This window comes from Ovis canadensis, chromosome X (assembly GCF_042477335.2).
Source record: "Ovis canadensis isolate MfBH-ARS-UI-01 breed Bighorn chromosome X, ARS-UI_OviCan_v2, whole genome shotgun sequence".
Classification (NCBI taxonomy): Eukaryota; Metazoa; Chordata; class Mammalia; order Artiodactyla; family Bovidae; genus Ovis; species Ovis canadensis.
The window spans coordinates 60,954,802-60,972,092 of NC_091727.1; positions in this window are offsets into that span (position 1 = coordinate 60,954,802).

Genomic DNA, 17,291 nt, shown 5'->3' on the forward strand with positions numbered 1-17,291 from the left:
GAAACAGTCTATTGTTCCATATCTGGTTCTAATTGTTGCTTCTTGACCTGCATACAGATTTCTTAGGAGGCAGGTATGGAGGTCTGGTATTCCCATGTCTTTAAGAATTTTCCACAGTTTGTTGTAATCCACACAATCAGAGAGATTGGCGTAGAGAATAAAGCATAAGTAGATGTTTTTCTGGAACTCTCTTGTTTTTGCAATGATTCAATAGATGCTGAAAATTTGATCTCTGGTTCATCTTCCTTTTCTAAATCCAGCTTGAACATCGGGAAGTTCATGATTCACGTACGGTTGAAGCCTGGCATGCAGAATTTTGAGCATTACTTTGCTAGCATGGAAGTTTAGTGCAATTGTGTGGTATTTGAACATTCTCTGCATTTCCTTTCTTTGTGATTGGGATGAAAACTGACCTGTTCCAGTCCTGTGGCCACTGCTGAGCTCCAAATTTGCTTGCATACTAAGTGCAACACTTTCACAACATCATCTTTTAGGATTTGAAATAGTTGAGCTGGAATACCATCACTCCCACTAGCTTTCTTCATAGTGATGCTTTCTAAGGCCCACTTGACTTCGCATTCCAGGATGTCTGGCTCTAGGTGAGTGATCACACCATTGTGATTAGCTGGATCGTGAAGACCTTTTTTGTAGAATTCTTCTGTGTATTCTTGACACCTCTTAATATCTTCTGCTTCTGTTAGGTCCATACGATTTCTGTTCTTTATTGTGCCATCTTTTCATTAAATGTCTCCTTGGTATCTCTAATTTTCTTGAAGAGATCTCTCGTCTTTCCCATTCAATTGTTTTCCTCTATTTATTTGCATTGATCACTGAGGAAGGCTTTTTTAATCTCTCCTTGCTATTCTTTGGAACTCTGCATTCAAATGGATATATCTTTCCTTTTCTCCTTTGTCTTTTGCTTCTCTTATTTTCTCAGCTATATATAAGGCCTCCTCATACAACCATTTTCCATTTTTGCATTCATTTTTCTTGGGGATGGTCTTGGGTACTGCCTCCTGTACAATGTCACAAAACTCTTTCCATATTTCTTCAGGCACTCTATCAGATATAATCCCCTGAATCTATTTGTCACTTCCACTGTATAATAATAAGGGATTTGACTTAGGTCATACCTGAATGACCTAGTGGTTTTCCATGCTTTCTTCAATTTAAGTCTGAATTTGGCAATAAGGAGTTCATGATCTGAACCACAGTCAGCTCCTGGCCTTTTTTTATTTTTATTTTTGCTGACTGTATATATGTATAGAGCTTCTTCCTTTTTGGCTGAAAAGAATATAATCAGTGTGATTTTGTTACTGACCATCTGGTGATGTCCATATGTAGAGTCTTCTCTTGTGTTGTTGGAAGAGGCTGTTTGCTATGATCAATGTGTTATCTTGGCGAAACTCTATTAGTCTTCATTCTGCTTTGTTTTGTACTCCAAAGCCAAACTTGCCTGTTAATCCATGTATCTCTTGACTTCCTACTTCTCCATTCCAGTCCCCTATGATGAAAATGATGTCCTTTTTGAGTGGTAGTTCTAGAAGGTCTTGTAATTCTTCTTAGAACCATTCAACTTCATCTTCTTCAGTGTTATTGGTTGGGGCATAAACTTGGATTACTGAGATACTGAGTAGTTTGCCTTGGAAATGAACAAAGATCATTCTGTCATTTATGAGACCGCACCTAAGTATTGCATTTTGGACTCTTTTCTTGAGTATAAAGGCTACTCCACTTCTAAGGGATTCTTGCTCACAGTAGTAGATATAATGGTTATCTGAATAAAATTCACCCATTCCAGTCCATTTTAATTCACTGATTCCTAAAATGTTGATGTTCACTCTTGCCATCTCCTTTTGGACCATGTCTATTTACCTTGATTCATGGACCTAACATTCCCAGTTCCTATGAAATATTTTTCTTTCTTATAGCATCAGACTTTGCAGATCAGAAGGGAGTGACAGAATATAAAGTGATATAAGAACAAAAAGTGTAAGGCCAATAATATCATTCAGATTTGAATGAGAGATAGTTTTATAGACAAGCAAAAATTAAGAGAAGAACAAACAAAACTCAAAGTTCATAGGAGAAAAGAAATAATAAAATCAGGTCAGAAATACATAAAATAAAGGCTATATAAAACAATAGAAAAAATCAATGAAACTAAGAAAAACTTGGAAGAAAAAGATACAGTAAATCTTTAGTCTGACTCCAAGAAAAAAAAGAGCATCCAAGAAATAAAATAAAACATTAAAGAGAAGTTACATCAATGTCACCCACACCCTCCAGCATGACCTTTGAGCTAGACCTTAAGGACCATACCTGTCCATATCTGTCACTTGTGGGTGACCTTTGTTGCCATTTCTGTGTTTCAATAAAATCTGAAACGTTGTTACCCATTTTTTCTTCCTGTTAATAAAGACATAAAACAACAACAAAAAGAGAGAGGTCACACACACCACCATGGAAATACAGAGAATTATAATTATATGTCAATCAAATGGACAACTTAGACACAGTGGATAAATTCCTAGAAAACTACAATATTCCAAGTTGGAATCAGGAAGAAAGATAAAAATATGAATTGAACAATTGCCAATAGTGAAACTACGTCAGTAATTTAAAAAAATACTCCCAACAAGTAGAAGTCCATGATCAGATATTTTCATAGGTAAGTTCTGCTAAATATTTTAAAAAGATATTTAAACACATATTCTTCTCAAACTGTTCAAAACATTGAAGCAGAGTGCTTCCAAACTCATTCTATGAGACAAATATCATTGTCTCTTGAGGGTCCTTTGGACAGCAAGGAGATCAAACCAGTCAACCTTAAAGGAAATCAGTCCTGAATATACATCGGAAGGACTGATCCTGAAACTGAAACTCCAATACTTTGACCACCTGGTGCAAAGAACTGACTCATTTGAAAAGACCCTGAGGCTGGGAAAGGTTGAAGGCAGGAGGAGAAGAGGATGACACAGGATGAGATGGTTGGATGGCATCACCAACTCGATGGACATGAGTTTAGCAAGCTCCAGGAGTTGGTGTTGACAAGGAAGCCCGGTGTGCTGCAGTTCATGGGGTCGCAAAGAGTCATACACGACTGAGAAACTGAACTAAACTGAAGAAATGCAGGTTCAGTACCTGGGTTGGGAAGATTCCTTGGAGAAGGGCATATCAACCCCCTCCAGTATTCTTACCTGGAGAATCCCATGGAGAGAGGAGCCTAACAGGCTACCGTCTATAGGGTCGCAAAGAGTCAAATACGACTGAAGTAACTTAGCATATATTCATGTTGATATGTGAAGTGAAGCATCTTTCAGTATGCTGATTAATCATCTGCATAACTTCTCTGATAAGATATCTGGTAAATACATGGGTCCTTTTTTATTTAATTGGGCCACGTGTTTTGTTTGCTTATTTTTTTGTGTTTTTATTTATTTATTTATTTATTATTTATTTTTGCTGTTGAGTTTGAAGAATTCTTTGTGTATTTTGGATAACCGTACTTTTACAGATGTATCTTTTACAAATATTTTCTATCAGTCTATGAATTGTTTTTATTCTCCTTTCATAATGTCTTTTTCAGAGCAGAAGTTTTTCATTTAGTGAAGTCTAGCTTATTAATTTTCTCTTTCATGAATTATGTCTTTAACACTTTATCTAAAAAGATATAGCCACACTCAAGATCACTGAGACTTTCTCCTTTGTTATCTTCTAGACGTTTCATTGGAGAAGGCAATGGCACCCCACTCCATTACTCTTGCCTGGAAAATCCCATGGACGGAGGGGCCTGGTGGGCTGCAGTCCATGAGGTCGCAAAGAGTCAGACACAATGGAGCGACTTCACTTTCACTTTTCACTTTCATGCATTGGAGAAGGAAATGGCAACCCATTCTAGTGTTCTTGCCTGGAGAATCCCAGGGACGGCGGAGCCTGGTGGGCTGCCATCTATGGGGTCGCACAGAATCGGACATGTCTGACACGACTTAGGAGCAGCAGCAAACGTTTCACAGTTTTACATTTGTTCAACACCATTGTTGAAAACATATTTTAAATTTTTGATGCTGTTATAAATGGGATTGGGATTGTAAAAAATGTTTATAGGATAGTTTGGTTTTTGGTATACAGAAACAAACCTGATTTTCGCATCCTGTACCTCTACTGAATTCATTCATTAGTTCTAACTGATGTGTGTGTGGGTGTGTGGGTGCTGAGAAAAATGATTAACTAAGTGTGAAAGAATGAAATAAGAATACTTTCTAACACCATATACAAAAATAAATTCAAAATGAATTTAAGGCTAATTGTAAGACCATAAAATATAAAACTCAGTAGAAAACAGGCAGAACATGAACATGGAAGGTGTGATTCAAGATCCAGGGGATGCATGTGTACCTGTTGCCAACTCATGTTGAGGTATGGCAGAATCCATTACAATAATTTAATTACCCTGTAATTAAAACATATAAATAAACTGTAAAATATTTAGAAACAAAAATTAATTTCCACTGTTACAGTACACAAATTTATTAATTTTGTAGTTTTTTTGGGGCATAAGAATACAAGCTTGTGTGGATCACAATAAACTGTGGAAAATTCTGAAAGAGATGGGAATACCAGAACACCTGACCTGCCTCTTCAGAAACCTATATGCAGGTCAGGAAACAATGGTAGAACTGGACATGGACCAAAAGACTGGTTCCAAATAGGAAAAGGAGTACGTCAAGGCTGTATATTGTCACCCTGCTTATTGAACTTATATGCAGAGTACATCATGAGAAACGCTGGGCTGGAAGAAGCACAATCTGGAATCAAGATTGCCAGGAGAAATATTAATAACCTCAGATATGCAGATGACACCACCCTTATGGCAGAAAGTGAAGAGGAACTAAAAATCCTCTTGATGAAAGTGAAAGAGGAGAGTGAAAAAATTGACTTAAAGCTCAACATTCAGAAAATGAAGATCATGGCATCTGGTCAAATTACTTCATGGGAAATAGACGGGGAAACAGTGGAAACAGTGTCAGACTTTATTTTTTTTTTTGGCTCCAAAATCACTGCAGATGGTGATTGCAGCCAGGAAATTAAAAGACACTTACTCCTTGGAAGAAAAGTTATGACCAACCTAGATAACAGATTAAAAAGCAGAGACATTACTTTGCCAATAAAGTCCATCTAGTCAAGGCTATGGTTTTCCAATGGTCATGTATGGATGTGAGAATTGGACTGTGAAGAAAGCTGAGCGGTGAAGAATTGATTCTTTTGAACTGTGGTGTTGGAGAAGACTCTTGAGAATCACTTGGACTGTAAGGAGATCCAACCAGTTCATTCTAAAGGAGATCAGTCCTTGGTGTTCATTGGAAGGACTAATACTGAAGCTGAAACTCCAATACTTTGGCCACCTCATGTGAAGGGTTGAGTCATGGGAAAAGACTCTGATGCTGGGAAGAATTGGCAGCAGGAGGGAAAGGGGATAACAGAGAATGAGATGGCTGGACGGCATCACCGACTGGATGGACATGAGTTTGAGTGAACTCCGGGAGTTTGTGATGGACATGGAGGTCTGGTGTGCTGTAGTTCAGTGGGTTGCAGAGAGTTAGACATGACTGAGCAACTGAACTGAACTGAACTGAAGAATATAACATGTTTGCCTTCAAGTAAATAAAAGGGCATTGTTCAAAGATTGAGAAGAAAATTTTTCTTATACTGTAGTCACTCTTGTTGTGAGGATTGAGGTAGTAAAATGCCTACATAATAAAATGAAATGAGGTGAATAATGTAGGCATTGTAGTATAACACTAGGTTACTATCGACTTTCCAACACATCAGAGTGTGGATAATCTATTTCAGATAATTCAATATCATGGATTCATGATGATGGATTGGATGATTGGATGTCAGGAGCAGATGTTCACAATGTTGGGAAAATTGAGCAAGATGGCATAGGATTCATCATACTACTCATAATAGCATGCAATTTAAAACTACAGGTCAGTTAATGATTGGATGTCAGGAGAAGATGTTCACAATGTTGGGAAAATTGAGCAAAATGGCATGGGATTCACCACACTACTCACAATAGCATGCAATTTAAAACTACAGTTCAGTTAAGTTCAGTCACTCAGTCATGTCTGACTCTGCAATCCCACCGACTGGAGCACCCCAGGCCTCCCTGTCCTTCATCAACTCCTGGAGCTTGCTTGAACTCATGTCCATTGAGTCGGTGATGCCATCCAACTATCTCATCCTCTGTCATCCCCTTCTCCTCTCACCTTCAATCTTTCCCAGCATCAGGGTCTTTTCCAATGAGTCAGCTCTTCGCATCAGGTGGCCAAAGTATTGGAGTTTCAGCTTCAGCATCAGTCCTTCCAATGAATATTCAAGAGTGATTTCCTTTAGGATGGAATGATTGGATTTCCTTTAGGATGGAATGATTGGATTTCCATGCTGCCCATGGGACTCTCAAGAGTCTTCTCCAACACCACAGTTCAAAAGCATCAATTCTTCGGTGCTCAGCCTTCTTCACAGTCCAACTCTCACATCCATACATGACTACTGGAAAAACCAAAGCTTTGACTAGACGGACCTTTGTTGGTTAAGTAATGTCTCTGCTTTTTAATATGCTATCTAGGTTGGTCATAACTTTTCTTCCAAGGAACAAGTGTCTTTTAATTTCATGGCTGCAGTCACCATCTGCAGTGATTTTGGAGCCCCCATAAATAAAGTCTGTCACTGTTTCCCCATCTATTTTATATGAAGTGATGGGACAAGATGCCATGATCTTAGTTTTCTAAATGTTGAGCTTTAAACCAACTTTTTCACTCTCCTCTTTCACTTTCATCAAGAGGGTCTTCAGTTATTCTTCACTTTCTGCCATAAGGGTGGTGTCATCAGGATAGCTGAGGTTATTCCTGATATTTCTGCTGGCAATCTTGTCTCCAGCTAGTGCTTCTTCCAGCCAGCATTTCTCATGATGTACTCTGCATATAAGTTAAATAAGCAGGGTGACAATACACAGCCTTGACATGCTCTTTTCCCAGTTTGGAACCAGTATGTTGTTCCATGTCCAGTTCTAATGGTTGCTTCCTGACCTGCATACAGATTTCTCAAGAGACAGGTCAGGTGGTCTGGTATTCCTATCTCTTTCAGAATTTTCACAGTTTATTGTGGTCCACACAATCAAAGGTTTTGGCATAGTCAATAAAGCAGAAGTAGATGTTTTTTTTTTTCCTGCAGTTCTCTTGCTTTTTCAATGATCTAACAGATGTTGGCAATTTGATCTCTGGTTTCTCTGCCTTTTAAAAATCCAGCTTGAACATCTGAAAGTTCATGGTTCACGTACTGTAGAAGCCTGGCTTGCAGAATTTTGACTATTACTTTACTAGCATTTGAGATGAGTGCAATTGTGCAGTAGCTTGAGTATTTTTTGGCATTGCCTTCCTTTGGGATTGGAATGAAAAGTGACCTTTTGCAATCCTGTGGCCTCTGCTGAATTTTCCAAATTTGCTGGCGTATTGAGTGTAGCACTTTCACAGCATCATCTTTTAGGATTTGAAATAGCTCAACTGGAATTCCATCACCTCCACTAGCTTTGTTCGTAGTGTTTCTTCCTAAGGCCCACTTGACTTTGCATTCCAGGATGTCTGGCTCTAGGCGAATGATCACACCATTTTGATTATCTGGATCATGAAGATCACTTTTGTATAGTTCTTCTGTGTATTTTTGTCTCCTCTTATTAATACTTTCTTCTTCTGTTAGGTCCACACCACTTCTGTCCTTTATTATGCCCATCTTTGCACGAAATGTTCCCTTGATATCTCGTATTTTCTTGAAGAGATATCGTCTTTCCCATACTATTTTTTCCTTCTATTTCTTTGTACCAGTCACTGAGGTAAACTTTCTTATTTCTCCTTGCTATTCTTTGGAACTCTGCATTCAAATGAGTGTATCTTTCATTTTCTCCATTGCTTTCACTTCTCTTCTTTACTCAGCTATTTATAAGGCTTCCAAGGACAGCCATTTTGATTTTTGCATTTCTTTTTCTTGGGGATGATTTTGATCCCTGTCTCCTGTACAGTGTCATGAACCTCCATCCATAGTTCTTCAGGCAGCCTATCAGATCTAATCCCTTGAATCTGTTTCTCGTAAGCGATTTGATTTAGGTCATACCTGAATGGTCTAGTAGTTTTCCCTACTTTCTTCAATTTGTCTGAATATAGCAATAAAGATTTCATGACCTGAGCCACAGTCAGCTCCCACTCTTGTTTTGCTGACTGTATAGAGCTTCTCCATCTTAGGCTGCAAAGAATATAATCAATCTGATTTCAATGTTGACCACCTGGTGATGTCCATGTGTAGAGCCTTTTCTTGTGTTGTTGGAAGAGGGTGTTTGCTATGACCAGTGTGTTCTCCTAAAACTCTATTAGCCTTCGCCCTACTTCATTCTGTACTCCAAGGCCAAATTTGTCTGCTTATCCAGGTGTTTCTTGACTTCCTGCTTTTCCATCCCTGTCTCCTATAATGGAAAGGACATCTTTTTTGGGTGTTCATTCTAGAAGGTCTTTTAGGTCTTCATAGAACCATTCCCCTTCAGCTTCTAAAGCATTACTGTGATATTGAATGGTTTGACTTGGAAATGAACAGAGATCATTCTGTCATTTTTGAGATTGCATCCAAGTACTCCGTTTCCGACTCTTTTGTTCACTATGACTACTCTATTTCTTCTAAGGGATTCTTGCCCATAGTAGTAGGTATAATGGTCATCTGAATTAAATTCACACATTCCAGTCTTTTTTAGTTTGCTGATTCCTAAAATATCGACTTTCACTCTTACCATCTCCTGTTTAACCACTTCCAATTTGCCTTGATTCATGGACCTATCATTCCATGTTCCTATTTAATATTGATCTTTGTGGCATCAGAATTTGCTTCTATCACCAGCCACAGCCACGACTGGGTGTTGTGTTTTCTTTGGCTCCATTTCTTCATTCTTTCTGGAGTTATTTCTCCAGTAATCTCCAGTAGCATATTGGGCACCTTCCAATCTGGGCATTTCATCTTTCACTGTCCTATCTTTTCGCCTTTTCATACTGTTCTTGTCATTCTCAAGGCAAGAATACTGAAGTGGTTTGCCATTCCTTTCTCCAGTGAACCACAGTTTTTCAGAACACTCCACCATGACCCGTCCATCTTGGGTGGCCATAGCATGGCTCTTAATTTCATTGAGTTAGATGAGGCTGTGGTCCATGTGATCAGGTTGGTGAGTTTTCTGTGATTGTGGTTTTCAGTTTGTCTACCCTCTGATGGGGGAGAAGGCAATACTATCCCAGTCCAGTACTCTTGCCTGGAAAGTCCCATGGACAGAGGAGCCTGGTGGGCTGCAGTCCATGGGGTCACGAAGAGTTGGACATGACTGAGCGACTTCCCTTTCACTTTACACTTTCATGCATTGGAGAAGGAAATGGCAACCCACTCCAGTGTTCTTGCCTGGAGAATCCCAGGCACACTGTAGCCTGGTGGGCTGCCATCTATGGGGTCTCACAGAGTCAGACACGACTGAAGCGACTTAGCAGCAGCAGCAACCCTCTGATGGAGGAGGAAAAGAGGCTTATGGAAACTTCCTGATGGGAGAGACTGACTGAGGGAGGAACTTGGTCTTTTTTACTGATGGGGCAGGCAGGCCATGCTAAGTAAATCTTTAATCCAATTTATCTTGAGAGTTGGAGCCATGTTCCCTTCCTGTTATTTACCTGGGATCAAACTATGGTGGAGGTAATGAAGATATTGGTGACTTCCTTCAAAATGTCCCATGCATATGCTGCTACACTCATTGTCCCCACCCTCCAGCATTCCACCAGCAACACACGTTTCTGCTGGAGACTCCTGGACAATCCCAGGAAAGTCTGAGCCAGTCTCTTGTGGGATCACTGCTTCTTTCTCCTGGGTCCTGGTGTGCACAAGTTTCTGTTTCTGCCCTCTGAGAGTCTATTTCCCAGTTCTGTGTAAGTTCTGGCAACTCTATAGTGGGGTTAATGGTGACCTCCTCCAAGAGGGCTTATGCCATACCCAAGTCTGCTGCAAACCAGAGCCCTGTCCCTGTGGCAGTCCACTGCTGACCTGTACCTCCCCAGGAGATGTTCAAACAAAGTTCTGTTTCACTCTCTCTGGGGTCTCTCTGTCCTGGTGCACACACAGTTTGATTGAGCCTTCTGAACATCTCTGATGGGAATCTGGTTTGATTCTAAATGCAAATTCGCCCCTCCTACCATCTTGGTGGGGCTTCTCTTTTGCCCTTGAAATTGGGGTATCTCCTAGCAGCCACTCCAGCACCACGCAGCTGCCACTCCAGTGCCGCTCAGATGCCAAATTAAAACTTATGGATTTTTAACATATTTCTAGAATTTTCCATTTAATACTTCATAAAATAAAAATGAGGGGGAACTACTGTTTGTTGAATCATTCTTAAATCACATGGATGAATCCAAATTTGTCACAGTACATGATCCTTTAATGTACTATTGAATTTGGTTTTATAATATTTTGTTGAGGGTTTTGCATGTATGGTTTCAGGGATTTGGGTTTGTAGTTTCTTTAATTTTATATTTTTTAGTTTTGGTATCATTGTGATACTGGTCTCACAAAATGAATTTGGAAGTATTACCTCATCGTCTATATTTTGGGAGCTTTTAAGAATGGGCATTAATTTTGTTTAAATGTTTGGTAGAATTCACCAGTGGAACCATCAGGTACTGGTCTTTTCTTTGTTGGAGGATATTTTTCATATTATTTCAATATCTTGTTTCAATATCAGTTTGCTCAGAATTTCTGTTTTTGTATAATATGCTCTTAGTAAGTGGTAAGTCTACAAATTTATCTATTTCTTCTAGGTTGTCTGATTTGTTGACACATATTGTTCATAATAGTCTCACATAATCTTTTCCATTTCTGAGCCATCCATCAATTGTAACGACTCCTCTTTCATATGTGATTTAATTTATTTTGATATTTTATCTTTTTTTTTCATGTTTAGTGAAGCTAAATATTTGTCATTTTTAATCTTTCATAAAACTAACTTCTAGCTTTGTCATTTTTTATTTTTTTTAATTTTTAATTTCAGTTATTTCGGCTCTAATTGCTGTTTTCTTTCTTAGTTTTCAGTTTACGATTTTCTCTACTTTTTTGAGGTATAAAATAAAGTTTTAATTTGAAATCTTTATTAATATTTTCAGTGTAATTTTTCATCACTATAAATTGCCTTCTCATCACTGATTTTGCTATACTTGTAAGTTCAGTATGTTGTATTTTTGGTTTTGATAGTAAATTCAGCTGTGGCCACAGGACTGGAAAAGGTCAATTTTCATTCCAATACCAAAGAAAGGCAATGCCAAAGAATGCTCAAAATACTGCACAATTGCACTCATCTCACAAGCTAGTGAAGTAATGCTCAAAATTCTCCAAGCTAGGCTTCAGCAATACGTGAACCATGAACTTCCAGATGCTCAAGCTGGTTTTAGAAAAGGCAGAGGAACCAGAGATCAAATTGCCAACATCTTCTGGATAATGGAAAAAGCAAGAGAGTTCCAGAAAAACATCTATTTCTGCTTTATTGACTATGCCAAAGCCTTTGACTGTGTGGACCACAATAAACTGTGGAAAATTCTGAAAGGGATAGGAATACCACACCACTTGACCAGCCTCTTGAGAAACCTGTATGCAGGTCAGGAAACAACAGTTAGAAGTGGACATGGAACAACAGACTGGTTCCAAATAGGAAAAGGAGTACATCAAGGCTGTATATTGTCACCCTGCTTATTTAACTTCTATGCAGAGTACATCATGAAAAATGCTGGCTGGAAGAAGCACAAGCTGGAATCAAGTTTGCCGGGAGAAATATCAATAACCTCATATATGCAGATGACACCACCCTTATAGCAGAAAGTGAAGAGGAACTAAAGAGCCTTTTGATGAAAGTGGAAGAGGAGAGCGAAAAAGTTGGCTTAAAGCTCAACATTCAGAAAACGAAGATCATGGCATCTGGTCCCATCACTTCATGGGAAATAGATAGGGAAACAGTGGAAACAGTGTCAGACTTTATTTTGGGGGGCTCCAAAATCACTGCAGATGATGACTGCAGCCATGAAATTAAAAGACGTTTACTCCTTGGAAGGAAAATTATGACCAACCTAGATAGCATATTGAAAAGCAGAGACATTACTTTGCCGACTAAGGTCCTTCTAGTCAAGGCTATGGTTTTTCCAGTGGTCATGTATTGATGTGAATGTTGGACTGTGAAGAAAGCTGAGCTTTGAAGAATTGATGCTTTTGAACTGTGGTGTTGGAGAAAACTCTTGAGTCCCTTGAACTGCAAGAAGATCCAATCAGTCCATTCTAAAGGAGATCATTCCTGGGTGTTCATTGAAAGGACTGATGCTAAAGCTGAAACTCCAGTACTTTGGCCACCTCATGCAAAGAGTTGACACATTGGAAAAGACTCTGATGCTGTGAGGGATTAGGGGAGGGAGGAGAAGGGGATAACAGAGGATGAGATGGCTGGATGGCATCACTGACTTGATGGACACGAATTTGAGTGAACTCCGGGAGTTGGTGATGGACAGGGAGGCCTGGCGTGCTGCGATTCATGGGGTTGCAAAGAGTCGGACATGTCTGAGCGACTGAACTAAACTGAACTGAACTGAAGCTATTTTCTAATTTATGCTTTCACTTATTCTCTGATCCAAAGGTTTTTTCAGGAGTGTATTATTTATAATGATCACCCTTGTATGCGGGAGCCCTCTGAAGTAATGGAACTGTCTATATTTTTCTGTGGATATTGATTACAAAATATATTCATATGCAAAAGTATGTTGAGCTATTCATGTATTATGTATGCACTTCATGTAAGCTATATTTCAATTTTTATTAAATAAATTCTTATTGGAAAAAATTGGTCTTCTGTTTTAAAAGAAAGAAAAAAGAGCATGCTTTTTTCAATTTCCATATGTTTGTGACTTTTTCTCCTTTCTTTGGTTACCGATTTCTAGTTTTATTCCATTGAGGTCAAAACATATGATTGGAATAATTTCTACCTTGTTAAAATTTTAATGCTTACTTTGTGACCAACTTTGTGATCTTTCCTAGAGGAAGTTTTGTGTGCATTTGAAAGAAATGCACATTCTGCTACTGCTAGATGGAATATTCTTTGTAAATCTGTTAGACGAAATTGATCTACATTGCTATTAGAGTGTGCTGTTTCTTTATTCATTTTTTATCTGGATGACCCATGCATTATGGAAAGAGCAGTATCAGAGTTCCCTAATATTATATTATTACTGTCTATTACTCCCTTTAATTCTGTTAATGTTGGCTTTATATAGTGTTCTTATATTGGGTGCATATATATTTATAATTGCTACATTGTCCTTTTGAATTGATCCTTTTATCATTATGTAATGACCTATTTTTCCTCTTTTGACAGATTTTTCTTAGCCAATTTTGTCTAATGTATGTGTAGCCACCTCTACTTTCCTTTGATTATCATTTACATGGCGTATCTTTTTATTCCCACTCACTTCCAGCCTTTACTTGTCCTTAAACCTAAAGTTGAGTCTCAATCTTTCTGGTTCAAGATGGCAGAGTAGAAGGACATGCACTCATCTCCTACTGGGAGAGCACCAAAATCACAACTAGCTGCTGGAACAACTAACAAGAGGATGCTGGAATACAGCAAAAAATACCCCATGTCTAATAGACACAGAAGAAGCTGCAATGAGATGGTAGGAGGGGTGCAAACATGATAAAATCAAATACCATACCTGTCAGATGGGTGACCCACAATCTGGAGAACAATAATAGCAAAGAAGTTTTCCCATTGTTGTTAAGGTTCTGAGACTCATGTCAGACTTCCCAGCCTAGGGATCTGGCAAAGGGACTGGGCAACCCCAGGTAAATGGGTTGATTTTTAAGGGTCCTTGTGGAATTAGATCCACAAGACTTCCACAGGACTGTGGGAAGATGTATTCCACTTTCAGAAGACACAAACAAAATCTTGTACATACCAAGACCCAGGGAAAAGGGGCAGTGAACCCACAGGACGCTGAACTATAACTATCTGCTAACACTGGAGGGTCTAATGTTGGACCCAACCAACACTGGAGTTGGTTGACAGTGGCTAATCACAGTGATGGGGGAATTGGCAGCAAAACTACTGGAAGGCACCTAATGGAGTAAGCCCTATTGAAGGTCACCATTAACTCTACCATAGAGCCCATAGACCCCAGGACTGAGTCGTTTCAGACCAAACAAATAACAGGGACAGAATTCAATTCCACATATAAGCAAAAACTTAAAGTTTACTGAGAAAGGCCTTGCCCACCAGAGCAATACCCAGTTTTATGTATCATGAGTCTCTCCTGTTAGGAAGCTTATACAAGCCTCTTAGCCTCATCTACAAGAGGGCAGAGAGAAGAAGCAAGAAAAACCACAATCCAATAGTAGTAAGGACAAAAACAACATTGCTGTTGTACTGTCATTCAGTCATGTCCGACTCTTTGCAACTCTATGGACTACAGCATGCCAGGCTTCCCCATCTTTCATCAACTCCTGGAGCTTACTCAAACTAATGTCCACTGAGTTGGTGATGCCATCTAACCATCTCATCCTCTGTCACCCGCTTCTCCTCCCACCTTCAATCTTTCCCAGCATCAGGATCTTTTCCAATGAGCCAGCTCTTCACATCAGGTGGCTGAAGTATTGGAGCCTAAGCTTCAGCATCCGTCCTTCCAATGAATACTCAGGGTTGATTTCCTTTAAGATTGACTGGCTTGGTCTTGCTCTCTAAGTGTCTCTCAAGAGTCTTCTCCGGAGGGGCGATCCTAAGATGGCTGGGGAATAGGATGGGGAGACCACTTTCTCCCCCACAAATTCATCAAACGATCATTTGAATGCTGAGAAAATACCATAAAACAACTTCTATGTTCGATACAGGATACAGGATGCTTGGGGCTGGTGCATGGGGATGATCCAGAGAGATGATATGGGGTGGGAGCTGGGAGGAGGATTCAGGATTGGGAGCTTGTATACACCCGTGGTGGATTCAAGTCAATGTATGGCAAAACCAATACAGTATTGTAAAGTAAAATGAAGTAAAAATTAAAAAAAAACAAACCCAAAAACCTTCTGAACGCTGGCAGAGGACATCAGGAATCCAGAAATGCAGACCGTTCTCTTGGAAAGGAGGTAGGACAAAATATAAAGGATAAAAAGAGAGACAAAAGAATTAGGGATGAAGACCCATCCTGGGGAAGGAGTCGTGAATGAGGAGAAGTTTCCAAAGACCAGGAAACCCTCTCACTGCCAGGTGTGTGGGGAGTTTAGGAATCTCAGAGGGCAACATAACCAGGAGGAAACACACACACACACACACACACACACACACACACACACACACACACACACACACACACACACACACAGAGATTATGCATCTAATCGCAACTCCCAGCAGAGAAGTCGCCCAGATGCTCGTATCTGCCACCAGAAAGCAGGGAATGAACAGGGATGCACGGGCTGCATTGTTTCAGGTAAGGACCGGGCCTCAATGCCCTGAGGAAAATCTGAGGGAGCTAACATTAGATAGCAACCCAAACCATGGGGTAGCCAGAGAGTGAGAAAAAAAGAGAGAGTGAGAGAGAGAACTTTCCCGTGAAAAGCTCTAACCTAAGGCACTGCTGGGGTGCTCACAGAACAAAGGACTGAGCAAATACCAGAGGAGAGCTAGCTGACTGCGCCCAGCCCATCCCCCACCAGAGGCAGAGAGGTAGGCTGGCAACAGCCAGAGCTGGAGGGCGAGGGGCAATCTTAGCCCCAGAGACGGCATCCTCTACCAATCTGCGAGCAGGCTCCCAGTTGCTAACCAAGTCTTCCTGGGATCCTGGCTGGTTGACATCTGCCAGGAGGGCTGCAGCCAAGGATCTGCTCCCCAGAGGAGACACACAGCACACCTGAGACGGCGCTCTGGCTGCACACACAGGAAAGTGAGCTGCTGGGACCAGGGAGGTGGTAAGACGCACCACCCACCTGGGTAGAGTGAGCTTGCCAAGCACCTGGTCACACGAGCTACTCAGTCCTGAGACGGGCACAAAACGTAGGCCCAACCGAGTCTGTACCCTTGTGGAATACCCAAGACCTGAACCTGAGCAGCTTAAACATGGAAAGTGCACAAAATCCAGGGCCTGCTTTAGACAGTTCCCCTGCAGAATAACCTTGAACCTGAGCAGTGAAGACCGGGAAAACACTCTGTGAATGGACACAAACCCAGTGTGGCCCAGACAATGTGAGCACTCCCCACACATGCCAGTGATATTTGTCTGCAGGTTTCCTCCCTCCTCATAGCACAATTAAACAAATGAGCCTAAATAAGTAACCACTTTTGCCACCTTGTGTCAGGGTCGAAATTAGACACTGAAGAGACTTGCAAACAGAGAAAGCCAAAATAAACAAAGAGGGAACTGCTTTGGAAGTAACAGGTGCAGCAGATTAAAACCCTGTATTTAGCAACGAATATATTGGAAGGGGCCTATAGACCTTGAGAAGAAGCATAAGCTGGAACAAGGAACTATCTGAAACTGAACTGACCCTACACTGCCCTCAACAGTTCCAGAGAAATACTTAGATATAATTTACTATTATCATTTTTTTTAATTTTTAATTAAAAAATTTTTTGTTCTTTATCACTCTTATTTTTATTTTTATAACCTACTATTACCTTGCAAAAATACCCTATTTTAAAATCAATTTACATATATAATTTTTATAATTTTTGTGATTTTGGGTTTTTTAATATTTTATTTTTGAGACTCTAACTTCTACTTTAGATTTTTAATCTTTGCTTTTTGGTATTTATTATCAATTTAGTACTTTTAAGCATCCAATCTTCAGTACTCATTTTTACTTAGGAGTGTACCCTCTCCCGCTTTTCATTCTCATTTTTCTTCCTCAGGTCATCTCTATCTCCTCCCTCCCTCTTCTCGTCTCTACCCAACTCTGTGAACTGCTTTGAGTATTCCGGGCTGCAGAGAAAACTTAGGGAACTGAACACTGGCTAGATCAGTCTCTACCCTTCTGATTCCCGCTCTTCTCCTGGTTACCTCTATCTCCCTCCTCCCTCTTCTCTTCTCCATGTTATTCGGTGAACCTCTCTGGGTGTCTCTCACTGTGGAGAATCTTTTCTTCATTAGAAGTGTGGCATGGATGCAGAAGTCTTGGGGCTACTGTAAGAATAAGACTGAAAA